The sequence below is a fragment of the Pelophylax lessonae genome (assembly GCF_965119305.1).
Source record: "Pelophylax lessonae genome assembly, chromosome: 4".
Taxonomy (NCBI): domain Eukaryota; kingdom Metazoa; phylum Chordata; class Amphibia; order Anura; family Ranidae; genus Pelophylax; species Pelophylax lessonae.
Genome location: NC_138771.1, coordinates 230591505 through 230607923, shown reverse-complemented (window position 1 = coordinate 230607923; position 16419 = coordinate 230591505).

Sequence of the window (16419 nt, the reverse complement as noted above, 5' to 3'; positions counted from 1 at the left end):
AAGCATATATGAGGGGCATTTTGATTAAAATGTCATCATATATTAACCGGCAGAGGGGAAAAAAGATAGAAGATATCCTGGATAGTATAGCACTAAGCGAAATAGCAAATAAAAAAAACCCTACGCCACAACGTACACAGACCATATTGAAACTTAGACAAGAATTAAGGTTATTACTATTAAACAAACAAGAATATCACCTAAAGGTCCTTAAAGCGAAAGAATATAGTATGGGTAATAAAGTGGGGCGTTGGTTAGCTAGAAAAGTAAAGGCAAAACAAGTAAGCAAAAAAATTGATGAGCTTCTACACCCTATCACACATAAGAGATTAATAAACCCTAAAGATATTGCAAATGCTTTTGCAGATTATTATCAGTCATTATATGATCTCCAAAAGGATACAACTATACCCCAACCAACTACAGAGATAATTTCAAAGTATTTGGCACAGATTTCCCTACCTAAACTTACAGAGGACCAATTGAGTTTAATTTCCGTGCCATTTTCTATTCAGGAGATTAGTTTGGTAATTAATAAACTCCCTAATCAGAAATCACCAGGAGAAGATGGTTTCTCTAATGAATTTTATAAGAGTCTATCTACAGAAGTGGCTCCCCAGCTAAAATTAGTATTTGAATTGGCAGCCACTACTGGTACATTCCCGTCAGAAATGCTGAAGGGATTAATTGTTACAATCCCTAAGCAGAAAAATGACCCCAAAGATCCCTCATCTTATAGGCCTATTGCCTTATTAAGCACAGATATAAAGATCTTTGCGAAACTGTTGGGGAACAGATTACAGGAGTTTCTGCCACACTTGGTACATGCAGACCAGGTAGGGTTCGTACCAGGGAGACAGGCCCCCGATGGTACTAGAAGAATTGTGAACCTGCTGGCGCGGATGGGATCCTGTCGGACGCCTTCGCTGCTCCTATCTTTGGATGCGGAGAAGGCGTTCGACAGGATCCACTGGGGCTACCTGGAAGAGGTTTTGGGTAAGTTTGGGATAGAGGGATGATTGAAAAAAAATATAATGGCTCTTTATTCTGCGCCAACAGCGAATGTATCTTTATCTGGAATGTTATCTAAATCCATTGGGATAACCAATGGGACGAGGCAGGGATGTCCCCTTTCACCAGTTGTCTTCACGTTGCTTATGGAACCTTTCGCTCAGAGTATTAGAGGCAACGCGGGGATAACTGGGTGGAAGGTCGCTAAAGCAGAACACAAGATCAGCTTGTTCGCTGATAATGTTATGCTAATCATCACAAACCCACTCCCTTCTTTAATAGAGGTTGAGAAAATGATAAATGAATTTAGCGCAGCGTCATTTTATAAATTAAATATTACAAAATCACAAATTATGGGTATTAATATTACTACTTTGATACAGAAATGGATAACCGCGAAATTTTCATTTGTATGGTCTCCATGTATACCATTTTTGGGGATTATTTTAACCCCATATACTTCCCAACTTTACGATCACAATTATAGACCGTTTTTGGATAGCTTATTATTACAAGTCAGGGATTTAAAAATTCAAGATTTGACTATAGCAGGAAGAGTGGCCACGTTAAAAATGATTATTCTACCTAAACTACTTTACCTGTTCCATACATTATCAATCACCCTTCCACCTCAATATTGCACGTCGGTTCAAAAGCATTTCAATCAAATCATATGGCAAAGGAAACCACCCCGATGTTCATCCCTTATTATGAGGAGACATAGGAAGCACGGAGGGGTGGGAGTCCCCTCGGTCCTCGCATATTATAAAGCATCTGTATTTGATCAACTGAAGTATTGGTGGTCCTCTGAGCAGCATAAAAGATGGGTGAGATTAGAGATGAATGATTGTAAACAGGAGAATCTTAGAACTGTAATGTTGGCTGTAATGATGGGAGCTGGTGTGCCTAGTACACAATCTATAACGGTCCAAACAGCCCTCACAATGTGGGCAGAAATTTTTCGAAAACCGTTAGAATATGGGATGATATCTGAATTCCCCACTCCTCTTGCAGTTCTCTCGTGCTTCCTCCCTAACCTTGATATAAATCTGTGGCTAGGAAGTGGTGTTGACAGTTTGAAAGATTTGTATAACGACACAGGTATTTATTCATTTGAGTACTTGGCACACCGGTATAAAATACCATCATCAGCATTAATGAGTTACTATCAAATACGTTCGTTTTTACAGAAGAATAATCTTACCTTATATCTCAAACTACCAACTTCTATATATAAATTGTATCAAGAACCGATGACTACCACTAACGTTATTTCAATTATTTATGATATATTGAACAAGCATAATATCTATTCTAAATCCACTACCGTCTTGAAATGGGAGACAGTACTAGGGAAAGCCTTCTCCAAAATTAGCTGGTTGAAAGCCTTCGATGTTACATACATTTCATCAAAATGTATCAACCATTGGGAACTATACCAAAAAATCTTGAATTTATGGTATCTGACTCCCACTAAGCTGTCCAAATTTTATTCCTCAACGTCAGCATTATGTTGGAGAGAATGTGGTGAGCAAGGGTCGTTATTTCATATAACTTGGGACTGTAAATCGATTAGAGCATTCTGGAACAGAATATTTTCCCTGGTTTCAGAACTTGTGAAAAAAAAACATAACCTCAAGCCCCGAAATGGCGATCCTTCACTTAAATATGCATGAGATTCCCCCAAAGTTCTGAGTAGTAATTATACATCTTTTATTAGCAGCAAAACTTTTAATTACTAGAAGATGGAACTCCCAGGAAGTACCAACTCCACCTGATGCGATTGAATTATTAAATCAACAATGTCAGATGGAAAAAATTATGGCTACTATAAGTTCAACAAAGAAAATATTTGGAGTTAGATGGAAACCATTAGAGATATTGTATTTGGGTCAACTGTATATTGAGTAGAGATATTGTATTTGGGTCAACATAAGAATTGCTAAGTACTATGAAACTTGTCTTACTTCTCTCCATAAAATTGATGCTAAGTGAAGAGAGACTTGACATAAAGGGTATTCTAAATATGGTAATCTTTTGAGTGGGGATCAAAACCAGACTGGAAGGAAGGTCCTTTTTCTCTCTCTGTCTTTTTCTTTTCTTCTTTCTTTCCCCCTTTTTTTCCCCCCTTTTGCTAATTTTTTATTTTTTTGGAAGTATAATGTTATAATCGACAAATTTACTGTAATAATGTAGCTTTTGATTTTGTTATTGGTTTCTGTTTTTTCCTTGTTTGTATGTTATTTTGTTATGTGGAAAACTATAATAAAAGAGATATTGAAACATAAACCAGGCCCTCAAGATCTACCTTTGACACTACGCCAACTCGTTACATTCCAATTGGTCTGAGTATTTTCCTTTGGATGAATTTGCCATCTACTTCCATTGGCACAGCGCCCTTCATACCAAGCCTTTGTATAGAGCTCTAGGCTTCCACCTACAAACTTTTCCTTTACTGCAGCCTCCTTCTGGTGTACCAGCAGCAGATCAACAAGTAGAAAATATATTGCTTTTACAAAAGGCAGCAGGCAAATATAAGCTATTTTTCTAAAAGACAAAGGTGCTATATGCCTCCGTATGCAGTGGGAGACAGGGTTTGACTGTCTGCTAAGTGCGTGAGACTGAAGCAATCTTCTATCAAGTTGGGCCCTATATTTATTGGTCCCAACAGGATTTTTTCTTGAGTTGAACCAGTCTTTTATCACTTGAAATTGCCAAATTCTCTTTACAGTGCCTTGCGGAAGTATTCGGCCCCCTTGAACTTTTCCACCTTTTGCCACATTTCAGGCTTCAAACATAAAGATATAAAACTGTAATTTTTTGTGAAGAATCAACAAGTGGGACACAATCATGAAGTGGAACGAAGTTTATTGGATATTTCAAATAAAAAGCTGAAAAATTGGGCGTGCAAAATTATTCAGCACCTTTACTTTCAGTGCAGCAAACTCTCTCCGGAAGTTCAGTGAGGATCTCTGAATGATCCAATGTTGACCTAAATGACTAATGATGATAAATAGAATCCACCTGTGTGTAATCAAGTCTCCGTATAAATGCACCTGCACTTTGATAGTCTCAGATGTCCGATTAAAGCGCAGAGAGCATCATGAAGAACAAGGAACACACCAGGCAGGTCCGAGATACTGTTGTGGAGAAGTTTAAAGCCAGATTTGGATACAAAAAGATTTCCCAAGCTTTAAACATCCCAAGGAGCGCTGTGCAAGCGATAATATTGAAATGAAAGGAGTATCAGACCACTGCAAATCTATGAAGACCTGGCCATCCCTCTAAACTTTCAGCTCATACAAGGAGAAGACTGATCGGAGATGCAGCCAAGAGGCCCATCATCACTCTGGATGAACTGCAGAGATCTACAGCTGAGGTGGGAGACTCTGTCCATAGGACAACAATCAGTCGTATACTGCACAAATCTGGCCTTTATGGAAGAGTGGCAAGAAGAAAGCTATTTATTAAAGATATCCATAAAAAGTATCTTTTAAAGTTTGCCACAACCCACCTGGGAGACACACCAAACATGTGTAAGAAGGTCAGATGAAACCAAAATCAAACTTTTTGGCAACAATGCCAAACGTTATGTTTGGAGTAAAAGCAACACAGCTCATCACCCTGAACACACTATCCCCACTGTCAAACATGGTGGTGGCAGCATCATGGTTTGGGCCTGCTTTTCTTCAGCAGGGACAGGGAAGATGGTTAAAATTGATGGGAAGATGGATGGAGCCAAACACAGGACCGTTCTGGAAGAAAACCTGATGGAGTCTGCAAAAGACCTGAGACTGAAACGGAGATTTGTCTTCCAACAAGGCAATGATCCAAAACATAAAGCAAAATCTACAATGGAATGGTTCACAAATAAACATATCCAGGTATTAGAATGGCCAAGTCAAAGTCCAGACCTGAATCCAATCGAGAATCTGTGGAAAGAACTGAAAACTGCTGTTCACAAACGCTCTCCATCCAACCTCACTGAGCTCGAGTTGTTTTGCAGGGAGGAATGGGCAAAAATTTCAGTCTCTCGATGTGCAAAACTGATAGAGACATACCCCAAACGACTTACAGCTGTAATCGCAGCAAAAGGTGGCGCTACAAAGTATTAACTTAAGGGGGCTGAATAATTTTGCACGCCCAATTTTTCAGTTTTTTTATTTGTTAAAAAATTTTGAAATATCCAGTAAATTTTGTTCCACTTCATGATTGTGTCCCACTTGTTGTTGATTCTTCACAAAAAATTACAGTTTTATATCTTTATGTTTGAAGCCTGAAATGTGGCAAAAGGTTGCAAAGTTCAAGGGGGCCGAATACTTTCGCAAGGCACTGTAGATACTTCCAGTTTTCACATTTTCTTTCTCAAGAAATCTTTATTTGGTATTCCACAGCACAGTTTTCATTAAAGGGCAGCCCAAATAGGAAGATCCTGGGTTCTAGAAGGCAGGGCTGTGGTATACAGTATCTTGTTCACTGGAAGTATTATTTTGTGACTGACCACTCTTGGGTTTCTGCCAGAGATCTGCAGGTCCCTGCTCTCATTTATGACTTTCATGCCACTTTTCCCACTAAACCCTGCTAGGTCCCCAGAGGGATCCATGGAAGAAGGGCTCTGTCTTGTATCTGGGTTGTTTTGAACCTGGATTCTTCTGATTCTGGTCCTGCAGCTCTATTGACTCTGCCACAGGAAGATCTGAGTCGTTGCAGCATATGCTCTGCTTATTTCTTCTGTCTTTTTAGATTATTTAGCTCCACCTGTCTTTCAGCTGCAGTCGGTCTGCAATCACCTCAGCCTTGAAATAGTAGCACTTTCTGTGCTTTGGGCCCATTTGTGTGGATTCGCTCCCTGGGTATCTATCTTCCTGTGTAAACTTGGGCCGCAAGCAGGGACATGGTCAGCAATCAGGCAAAGGATTAGTCCAGGCAGAAGGCAGAAATGTGATCAATAAACATGTCAGGGTTAGTACAGGAATCAGGCAGAGGCAGCACTGCACTGGTGTTGAGGTGGTAATCAGGGACACTGTCATTGTTGTGGTAATAATCCGGGATAAAATGACTGGTGTGTTGGTAATTAGGAACACTGTGAGTGTGTGGCAGTGATTATGGACACTGTGAGTTGTTGGAGCCGATTAGGGACACTGTGAGTTGCTGGAGCTGATTAGGGACACTGTGAGTGGAGAGCAGTGATTTGGGATGCTGCGAGTGGGTGACGGTGATTAGGGACACTAACTGGTGCGGCAGTGATTAGGGATACTGACTGGAAGCACTAGTCTGATGACATTGTATTGCATTCTGATGATCACTGTTATATGCAATCTGTAACACTGTTCAAAGATTTAATTCATGAAACCTAGCATACTACTGTGATGCTGTAATTAGGCGCAGCTATCATATAGTAAAGGGCCGCTGTGATTGTCCCAGTTACCATGTGATCGCTGTAACCAATCACAATAGCGTGAATGACAACCTAGCTTACTACTGTAACTGTGATCGCATTTCATGGGTCCCATGGTACGAGGGCCATTTACAGTGGCCTGGTACTGGGATCAGTTATTGCCTGTTTCTGGTGGACAAAGCGGTAACAGATTACGCTGCTATGTGCCCTGCATGCGCTTCTAGGGGAATGGACGGGTACGTCCCCCTTGAATGACAGAGCACCCGCATAATCATAATATTTATCTACATAAGTCAGGCAGGAAGCAGTTAAAGGTTATATTTATTGATTAGAAAGACATTGCCCATTCATGGCAGGGTAACTGTGTCCGCTGATAGCTAACCCTGTTAGCAAGGTATACTCAATGGTATATGCCCCCTCATCCACCTCCAAACTGAAGAGGTCCACACAAAGTAGCTCTAGTGTTGCAAGGTTTCATAGCTTGTCAAGGTGGATGACCGTGTTTGAGCGTGGAGATTGGCTGCTCAGCTGAGTCACATTGGGCAGGTAACATGTTCCCACATACTCGAAGCCCCTCTGATGGAGCTGATGAGGATAGGTAAGTATGCTATATAAGGGGCTGCGCAATCAGCAGATATTGTTGCTCTGTCCTGATTAGGAAGGTGGGTGAGCGGAAGCCAGTGGAGGCATGATAATCTATGTAAAGGTAAGCCAATGATGAAAGAGTTGCTGCAGTCAAGGCAAGAGGTGACCAGTGAGTGAATTAGAAGCTTTGTGGTGTCATTGGTTAGAAAGGGGAGTATTTTGAAGATGTTGCATAGGTTGAGGTGGCAAGCTCTGTACAGTGATTGTACTGTATGTGAGGCCAAAAGAATAGTTCAAAATCCAGGATAACACGCAGATATGTGGGGACGGGTTGATAGTTGTGCCCTTAGTCTTGACAGAGAAGTCAGGGTAAGGGGCATGTGGGGTAGGAAAACCATGAGCTTGGTTTTGGATAGATTGAGTTTGAGAAAATGATGGGACATCCAGACTGCTATGTCTGTTAGTAAATTAGTGATGTGTGAGGAGACTGATGGAGGGGTAGAGAGATACATTTAGGTGTCTTCAGCAAAGAAATTATATTTGAAGTAATGAGAGGCTATCAACCAACCCAGGGAGGAGGTGTAGAACAAAAATAGGAGAAGTCTAAGAACAGAACCTTGGGGGACCCCGACAGAAAAAGGAAGAGGAATAAGATATGTAATTGATGCTGAATGTGCAATGGGATGGGTAGGATGAGAACCAGTATAGAATACAGTCACCAAAGGAGTGAAGTTTTTTTTCTAGGGGGTTGTCAACTGTGATCAAAGGCAGAAGAGAGGTCCAGGAGTAGGAGTACAGAATAGTGGTCATTGGTTTTAGGAGAACAGTTTCTGTGGAATCCCTATGAGGAAGTCAATGTAACACACAGTGAAATGTGTCAGTGGTGGAGCCATGTGACGTCATCACGTCTGAAAGTTGGAGATCGGCCATCTTTACATATCCTTTCCTAGATGTCCATGCTTAAGAGGGCAATATGCATGTCGTTTAAAAAGGCAACTTTATCTACTGCACAGGATGTAAAAAGAGCACTTATTTTGTGAGTACATTTTTAGTCTTTCCTACAAAGAGATCTGGTTCCAGGGTGGAACATCTTCCCTAAGCAAATTGGGAGATTTATAGGAGCCCAGAGTACTCAACCTGCTTCAGCTGAGCTTGTTAACGCCTCAGTGAGCCAAACAGGCTCACTACACAGCACAAAAAGGAAAACAGTTTTTATACTGCATGAACCTGGGAAAAATGTACCTCCGATACAGGACACAATCCTTAGATTTCCCAGCTTCTCTCACATACCCCCTCCCCCTCTTGTTTTTACCCTAGGGTTGGAACACAGGTTACCAGGCATGCGTGAACTCGAGACAAGGCATCTGCATTCCCCATTCTAACATCTGGGTGGTGTTTCACTGTAAAACTGAATTCTTGAAGGGCCAGGAACCAACTATTCACCATACTATTGGTCTCTTTGTTCTGTGACAACCACTTCAATAGAGCATGATCTGTTTCCAGTTCAAATTGTCTACCCAAGAGATATAATACAGAAGAGAATCTAAAGCCCATTTTATTGCTAAGCAATCTTTGTCAATGGTGGCATCGTTTTTCTTATGGGCCTTCAGCTTCCAGCTGAGGTAGATGATGGGGAGTTCTTTCCCATTATAAACCTTAGCTAACGTCTCACGCATCCATCTGTACCACAAAGTCCCTTGAGAAGTCAGGAGAGTTCAACACTGGGTGACTACGTAAGGCCTGTTTTAATAACACAAAAGCTGCTTCTGCTTCAGGGGTCCACTTGACCATGACAGACTACTTCACTTTTGTCAAATTGGTCTGGAGAGCAGTCTGTGAGGCAAAATGGGGAATAAAGCACTGGTAATAGCCAGTGATTCCCAAAAGTGCTCAAACCTGCTTCTTGTTGGTGGGGTGTGGCCAACTTTAAATAGCCTTGGCTTTGTTTTCCTGGAGCTTTATTAGACCCCTCCCAATTGAATATCCCAAATACTTGGCCTCCTCTAGCCAAATTGTAATTTTTTTTGGATTGGCTGTAAACCCAGCTTTCCAGAGGGAATCTAACACAGCCTGGACCTTTGGTAAATGTGAGTCCCAATCCTCACTATGGATGACCACTTCATCTATGTATGCAGCAGCATAGGCTCAATGGGGCCAAGGGTCTTATCTATTACCTGTTGAAATGATGATGGAGCATTTTGCAACCCAAAGGGCATTCTCCGATACTGGAAAGACCCATCTGGAGTAACAAATGCAGTTTTTTGCTTGGTTGTTTCCAAGAGAGGAATCTGCCAATACCCTTTGGCCAGGTCCAACTTAGGGATTTTATTCAATTGGCAAACTCATTGGAAAACCTAACACAACAGGGCTGGTCCAGCCACTATAACCTCCAGTTTAAGCATGTTTTTTACTTCTTGTCTCCTGTCTTCAGAAATTCAATAGGGTTTCAACTTGACCCTTTCCCCTGGTGTCACTCACAATCCCTGACACCCACCCCGGAAATGCTAAGCATTTTTCTTTATTGTGGAGCACAAATTCTCTAGCTTCCTGTTGCTGAATTTTTGATAGAGTCTCCACTATCCTGAATTCTGGGATTATCAAGTTAGGCAGAGCAGGGTAGTCTGAGCGATCAAGCATTCCCTATCCTTGCATGGTTTTAGCAAATACACACGAAATAACTGCTCAGGTTTTCGTCTTGTTGGTTGGGTAATTTTATCATTCACGTCACCTTTTTTTCCAACGCTTCCTAGTGGCCCTGCCATTTGGCTTGGAATTTACTTTCAACTGTGGGGACCAACACCAACACCCCATCATCAGGTGAAGAAGAATGGACCTGGGCACCATGATTGTAAATACTCTGCTGAGCCAACTGGGCTTGAGCGAAATGTACCTTCACAATAGGCCTCACTTGCGCAATTCTGTCTTGCATTTGTGTCACATGTTCAATTACACTTCTATGAGGGTAACTCTCGCTCTCCCATGTTTACCTGGCAATGTTTAATAGCCCCCGTGGGTGCCTCCCATACAGTAGCTCAAAAGGAGAAAACCCTGTGGATGATTGGCGGAACCTCTCTGATAGCAAACATCAAATAAGGGAGTAGACAATCCCAATTCTTTCCATCTTTATACACCACCTTCCTTCGCATTTATTTTAACGTTTTGTTAAATTGTTCAATCAGCCCATCTGTTTTAGGGTGATACACTGAAGTACATAACTGTGTCACCTTAAGGAGCTTGCACAGCTCTTTAGTTACTTTTGTCCAAAACAGGATTCTCTGGTCTGTTAATACTGCTTTAGGAATGCCCACATGGCTGAAGACCTGAAATAGCTCTTTGCCGATTGTTTTGACTGAGGTGTTTCGGAGAGGAATTGCTTCCGGGTAATGGGTGGCATAGTCTATTATCACCAAAATGAGTCGGTGCCCTCTAGTGGACTTCAGCAAGGGGCCAACCAGATCCATAGTGATCCTCTCAAAAGGGACCTTGATGATTTGCAAAGGAACCAAAGGATTACAGAAATGTGGCATTGGTGCAAAAATCTAACACGAAAGAGAGGAAGAACAGTACATTTTAACTTTCTTAGTGATCCCAGGCTAAAATAACCTCTGTATGATCCTCTCTAGGGTCTTTTTAGCTTCTAAATGTCCCCCAAAAATTTGCCCATAAGCCACTTTTAAGACCAACTTGCAGGTTTTCTATGCTCTCGGTGACACCCGGTATAATGGGTCCCTTTCCATGGTGAAGTACTGAAGGGCAATCCTCTCCTCAGCGTTCACTAATTTCCAATCTATTTTCAATACATTCTCCTGGGCCCTAAGTAACGAGGTATTCTTCAATTGTTTAGTGGTAAAATGTTCCCTGTGTAATTCTAGATCATCAAACTCTAGTGGTTGCTGTTTGTCTTCTGAGGTTGCAGGCTCTTCCCTAGGCCCTGTTGTTTCCCCTGCTAATACTGCCAAGGGATACTCCTAGGAGAACCTTCAGGTTCTGAAGAAGCTCTTAATGGAAAATCTGGGCAATCCAAGGGCTTCCAGAATTTTGGAAAAAATCCTTCCTACAATGGCGTTGTGTGATAGTTGAGGAACCAGACTTATCTGATGACACAGGTTACTGAGGGAGGTTTCAAAGGACACCATTACCACCAGATACTCTTGAGTGTCCCTATGTACACAAATAACCTCTATTTTTCTAGAGTGAAGGGTTTTTCCCACCACTAGTTCAGTTTTTACCAAGGTAACCAGGCTACCTGAATCCAACAATAGAACAACATTTTTACCATCTATACACATTTTGCATAAAGGTTTCTCATTTCCCTTTAAGGCAGTGCATGTAACAGTTGCAAATAAGGACTGCCATCCCTCTGTAAGAGAGTCACAGTGCATTGGTTCATTAATAACTGTGACGAGAAGGCCTGGCTCCCATTCTCCGCTCTAATTCATCCCAAAGGTGTTCTATCAGGTTGAGATCAGGACTCTGTGCAGGCCAGTCAAGTTCCTCCACCCCAAACTCGCTCATCAATGTCTTTATAGACCTTGTTTGTGCACTGATGCGCAGTCATGTTGGAACAGGAAGGGGCCATCCCCAAACTGTTCCCACAAAGTTGGGAGCATGAAATTGTCCAAAATATCTTGGTACGCTGACACCTTAAGAGTTCCCTGCACTGAAACTAAGGGGCCAAGACCAACCCTTGAAAAACAACCCCACACCATAATCCCATAATCTCCCCTTCACTGAATGATTTGGACCAGTGCACAAAGTAAGGTCCATAAAGACAAGGATGAGCGAGTTTTGGGTGGAGGAACTTGACTTGCCTGCACAGAATCCTGACCTCAACCCGACAGAACACCCTTGGGATTAATTAGAGTGGAGACTGCGAGCCAGGCCTTCTCTCCAACATCAGTGCCTGACCTCACAAATGCGCTTCTGGAAGAATGGTCAAACATTCCCATAGATACACTCCTAAACCTTGTGGACAGCTGTTGGAGCTGTTTAGCCTGTGTTCTAAGACTGGAATGCCATTAAAGTGATGGAAAAGTTCCTTTTTTTTTTTTTATAAATAACAAACATGTTATACTTACCTGCTCTATGCTCTCCATGGGGGAAACCCATGCAGGCACGCTCATGGGTCCCACTGCTGCGTCCATTGATACAGACAGCGGGACTCGGCCTTGCCCCCTGCTCTCATGTCACTGGATTTGATTGACAGCCGCTGGAGCCAATGACTCCTGCAGCTGATAATCTATCCAATGAGGACCAGAGGCCGGGGCTGGAGCCACTGGGCTTGTGCTCATTGCTAGACGATTGGGATCAGGTAAGAAAAAGGGGGGGGGGTCTGGGGGACAGCTGCAGAACCAAAGGTTTTTCACCTTAATGCATAGAATGCATTGAGGTGAAAAGCAATGAGACTTTACAAATCCTTTAACGTTCATGTGCATGTAAAGGCAGGCGTCCCAATAATTTTGCTAATAAAGTGTATTTTTATAGCGATTGTCTGCAAAACATATCAAAGAGAAAGAATATTTATCTTTAGTACAACCCTCCTGCCAAAGTATGAGAGACAAAGTCTATTCTAGGTCTTAATGTCTGTTTAAAAGTCATTTTTAAAGGGTAGAGTTACATAGTTACATAGTAGGTGAGGTTGAATAAAGACAATAGTCCACCCAGTTCAACCTGTATAGGTGTGTGTGGCTGTAATCATCTCACATAGCCCTTAATGTCCTGATCCTTGAGATGTACGTCTAAGAGTCTTTTGAAAGCCACCATACTTCCCGCAGAAACCACCTCTTGTGGTAGAGAATTCCACAATCTTGTAGCCCTAACAGTAAAGAACCCCCCACATTGCCTGAGGTTAAAACACTTCTCCTCTAATCGCATTGTATGCCCTCGAGTCCTCATGCAATCCCTTCGACTGAATAGCTGTTTTTCTATGCCGAGATCCCCATTGAGATATTTATAAATTGCTATCAATTGCGTAATTGCTATCAGTTGCGTATATAATTCAGAAAGTTTGGCTAGCAACTGTATCTCTAAGTATTGTTCTGCCTTATACTCCAGATAAATTGAAATAAGTCCTCACAGAAGTCAACCACCAGGTCCTGAAGGGAAATCTTGAGGTTTGTACAATTAATTTTCAGATCGGAAAGATGCTCAAAAATTCAAGTTCCCCTAATAGTTAGTGGAACTCAGTAAAAAAAAGCAACATGTCATGGCACACAACTTTGTACTCCCTGCTTTGAATTATGAGGTCTTTCATGACAGGGTCAGATTGAAGGGAATGGAGAATGGGCTCCAAAGTAAGAACAAACCTTCTTTTCTGTTCTTGATGTTGAAGGCACCTACAAGTGGCTATTTACTTTCACCCTAGCTCAAAGTTTGGAACAGAGAGCCAGAATTCTGGCACACATTTTAGCCAAAGAATAGATTCAACAACTGCCTGCATAATTTCCAAGGTTACCTGGTCAAATGCTTTCTCAGCATTCAGAGAAGTGTAGAAGTCCTGCCTATTCTGTAAAGTTGGCCAATAATGGAGGTTTAAGGCTTTTGAGGTGCTATCCTATGCCTCCCTACCATCAGACAATTTTTAAGACTGTGATTGTTTGAAAAAGAAACTGACGATTTAAAATGTTTTACAGTCACAAAAATAAATAATAAAGCTGAGAACTTTTTTTTTTTTTTTAAATATACTGGGCTCCATTCACAGAATAAACTTACATGAGATATTTTGGTGTCAGGACACATTTTGCCTAAATATCACATGCAATCCTGAAACTGTCAATTCAATAGACAGTTTTGTGGTATTTACTGAGAAATGCTGAAAACGGCCCTTGTCCCCATCAACATGACACAACCCCCCCCCCCCCCCATTGTTGTTGATGTGGCCTGGTATGGTTCAGGAGGGGGCACTCGCTCGTTCCCTCTCATTCCTGACCTGCTGTGCTGCATGCTCTGGTATGGATTTTGGGGGGACTACATGCCATTTTCTAAATAATTTTGGCATGGGGTTCAAAATTCATACCAGACCCGAAGGGCCTGGTATGCAGTGGGGGTGGACACCCCACACCATTTATTTTCAGATTTTTTTAATTCAGCTGTCAGCAGGGGAATTCCACTGACAGCTGATGACTCATCAGTTGTTAGGGATGCAGCAGACGCCCACTCATTAACAATGCCTTTTTTAGAATTGTATTTTCACTGCTAAAATACAGCAAGACTTTAAAGAGGTATTTTATCACATTTTTTTAGGGGGACGCATAACACTTTTTGAATGGAGGCCATTGTGTGCAAACAATAATTTGTAGGTAATATTGCACAATTTTACAACAGCAGTACTTGGCCTGGCCTTTAGTTTTGGAGTTCTGTACAATAAAAATAAAAATCCCACTGACCATTCCATTAACTAGACCAGCTAGTGAGTGGCAATTCATTCCTTGAACTCACCTGGACTTTAGAAAGTATCATTGGTGTTCGGTGTGTGTTCTTACTTAAAATTAGAAAGAGCTGATCTGTTTCAAGCTGACAGTGGTTTTGAATTGATCTTTTCTATGCTGCAAGGATAGAATATGCAGATGAGGCCTGGCATCCAGTGCCAGACCTATCTCAAAGCTACAGAGAGAATAACCTTCACCTGTCCCATAACCAAATCAGGAAGTGAGAGGAAATCCCTACAAATCAAAGGAATCCTTTGGGGCCCCCCAGATAGTTAGAACCAGTGTCCCCATTGGAAGATTTTTCCCCTATTACTTTTCTGGGGACGACCCAAAATTTGGGATTTTTGTTTACTTTCACGTTCAATTAAAATGGTAAACAGGGCAAATAGAAAAGTAAATTTTCGTAATGGGGGCACTGACAACAATAAAAACCTGAAAGCAAAGCAACATAGGCCCGCCCTCTCCACAGTCCCAGCTGTCTCCTGCCGGCTTCCGTGGAGGAACTGGCAGTGTCTTGTGACGCTGCATCCGGCTTGCGGCCAAGCGCCGCTGATGTCCCCAGGAAGAGGACGCACCACGAGATCCCCTTCCCTCGGGATCCTCGGACCATACACCCCTCATCCTCCATCTCTGGACCTGTGGACAGTGGGTGCATGCAATCTCGATCCACACCACCCCTCGGTACTTCATCTTTGGGGATTCATGTCCTTCATCTAAGTGCTGATGCTGATTCTTTTATATGTAAGTGCATTGCAATAAATTTGTTGTTATTTTAACTTTTCCCTGACCTGGCGCCCTTGTTTCCTTTACTCTGCATGTCTGGAGGGATCCTTCACCTCTTCTAGGAGCAGCCGGTCCTTTGTACCCTAGCATATTTGGACTCCTCCCATATACACAACAGAGACCATCCCATCCCTCTACACAGGAGACCTCACTGAAGCACCACATCTGCGGACAGGTTTTTGGATTTTATTGACTATGTGCTTAATACAACACTATGTATAGTCCTTTAACATATGACTGCAGTGAGCGCTGATCCATCGATTCAGGTCAGTGTAGTATTGTTTGCAGGATAACATGTGATGTTTAGGGGAAAATGTGTCCACCTAAATAATACATGCAATATGCTTTAGTGAATGGAGCCGATGATCTTCTAAACAGCAGTTTCTTAACAATAGTAGGCAAAAAATGGCAACCCTGGGTGTGCAATTGTATGTAATACAAGGGCAACAAGCAACTGCTACAATATGCAAGCAGCAAAAAAGAAATATTTACAATGCTAGGGCAGAAAATAGCTATTTGACAATATATGGGTAGCAATTGGGAAAATGTAACAATACGTGGGTAACAAATAGGCAAATGTGGCAACAAACAGCAATCATGACATTACAATAGTAACAACATGTGGGTAATTGTGACTATTTGAGGACAAAAAAATCAGATAATTGCACCAATATTTGGACAACAAATGAGCAATCATGACAATATGTTAATTAACATGTGGGCATTCTTGACAATATGCTGGCAACAAACAGGCAATAATGCCAATGTTCATCAACTATTACAATATTCAGGCAGCGAAAAAGCAATATTTTCAAAGGCAGGAAACAGTTAATTGTGGTGCTATGTGGGCCAAAATATTAAAAGTGGAAATGTGTGAGCAATATGTGAACAGGCAATCGTGATTATAAGTGGGCAACAAACAGGAAATCGTACAATACCGGGCGGTAAATAGGCTATTGTGACAACATGTAAACAACCTATAGGTAATTGTGATAATATGCAGGCCACAAACTGAAAATTGTGCCAGTAACTGGGCAATTGAGACAATTTGCAGACAACACATGTCAGTCATGACAATACAGTATACGGGCAATCATGACAATATGAAGGCAACAACAGGTAATTGTAACAATATATGGATATCATATTTATCAATATGTTGGCAAAAAACAGGCAATCATGGCAATATTCAGACATCAAATAGGCAAGTGTGAC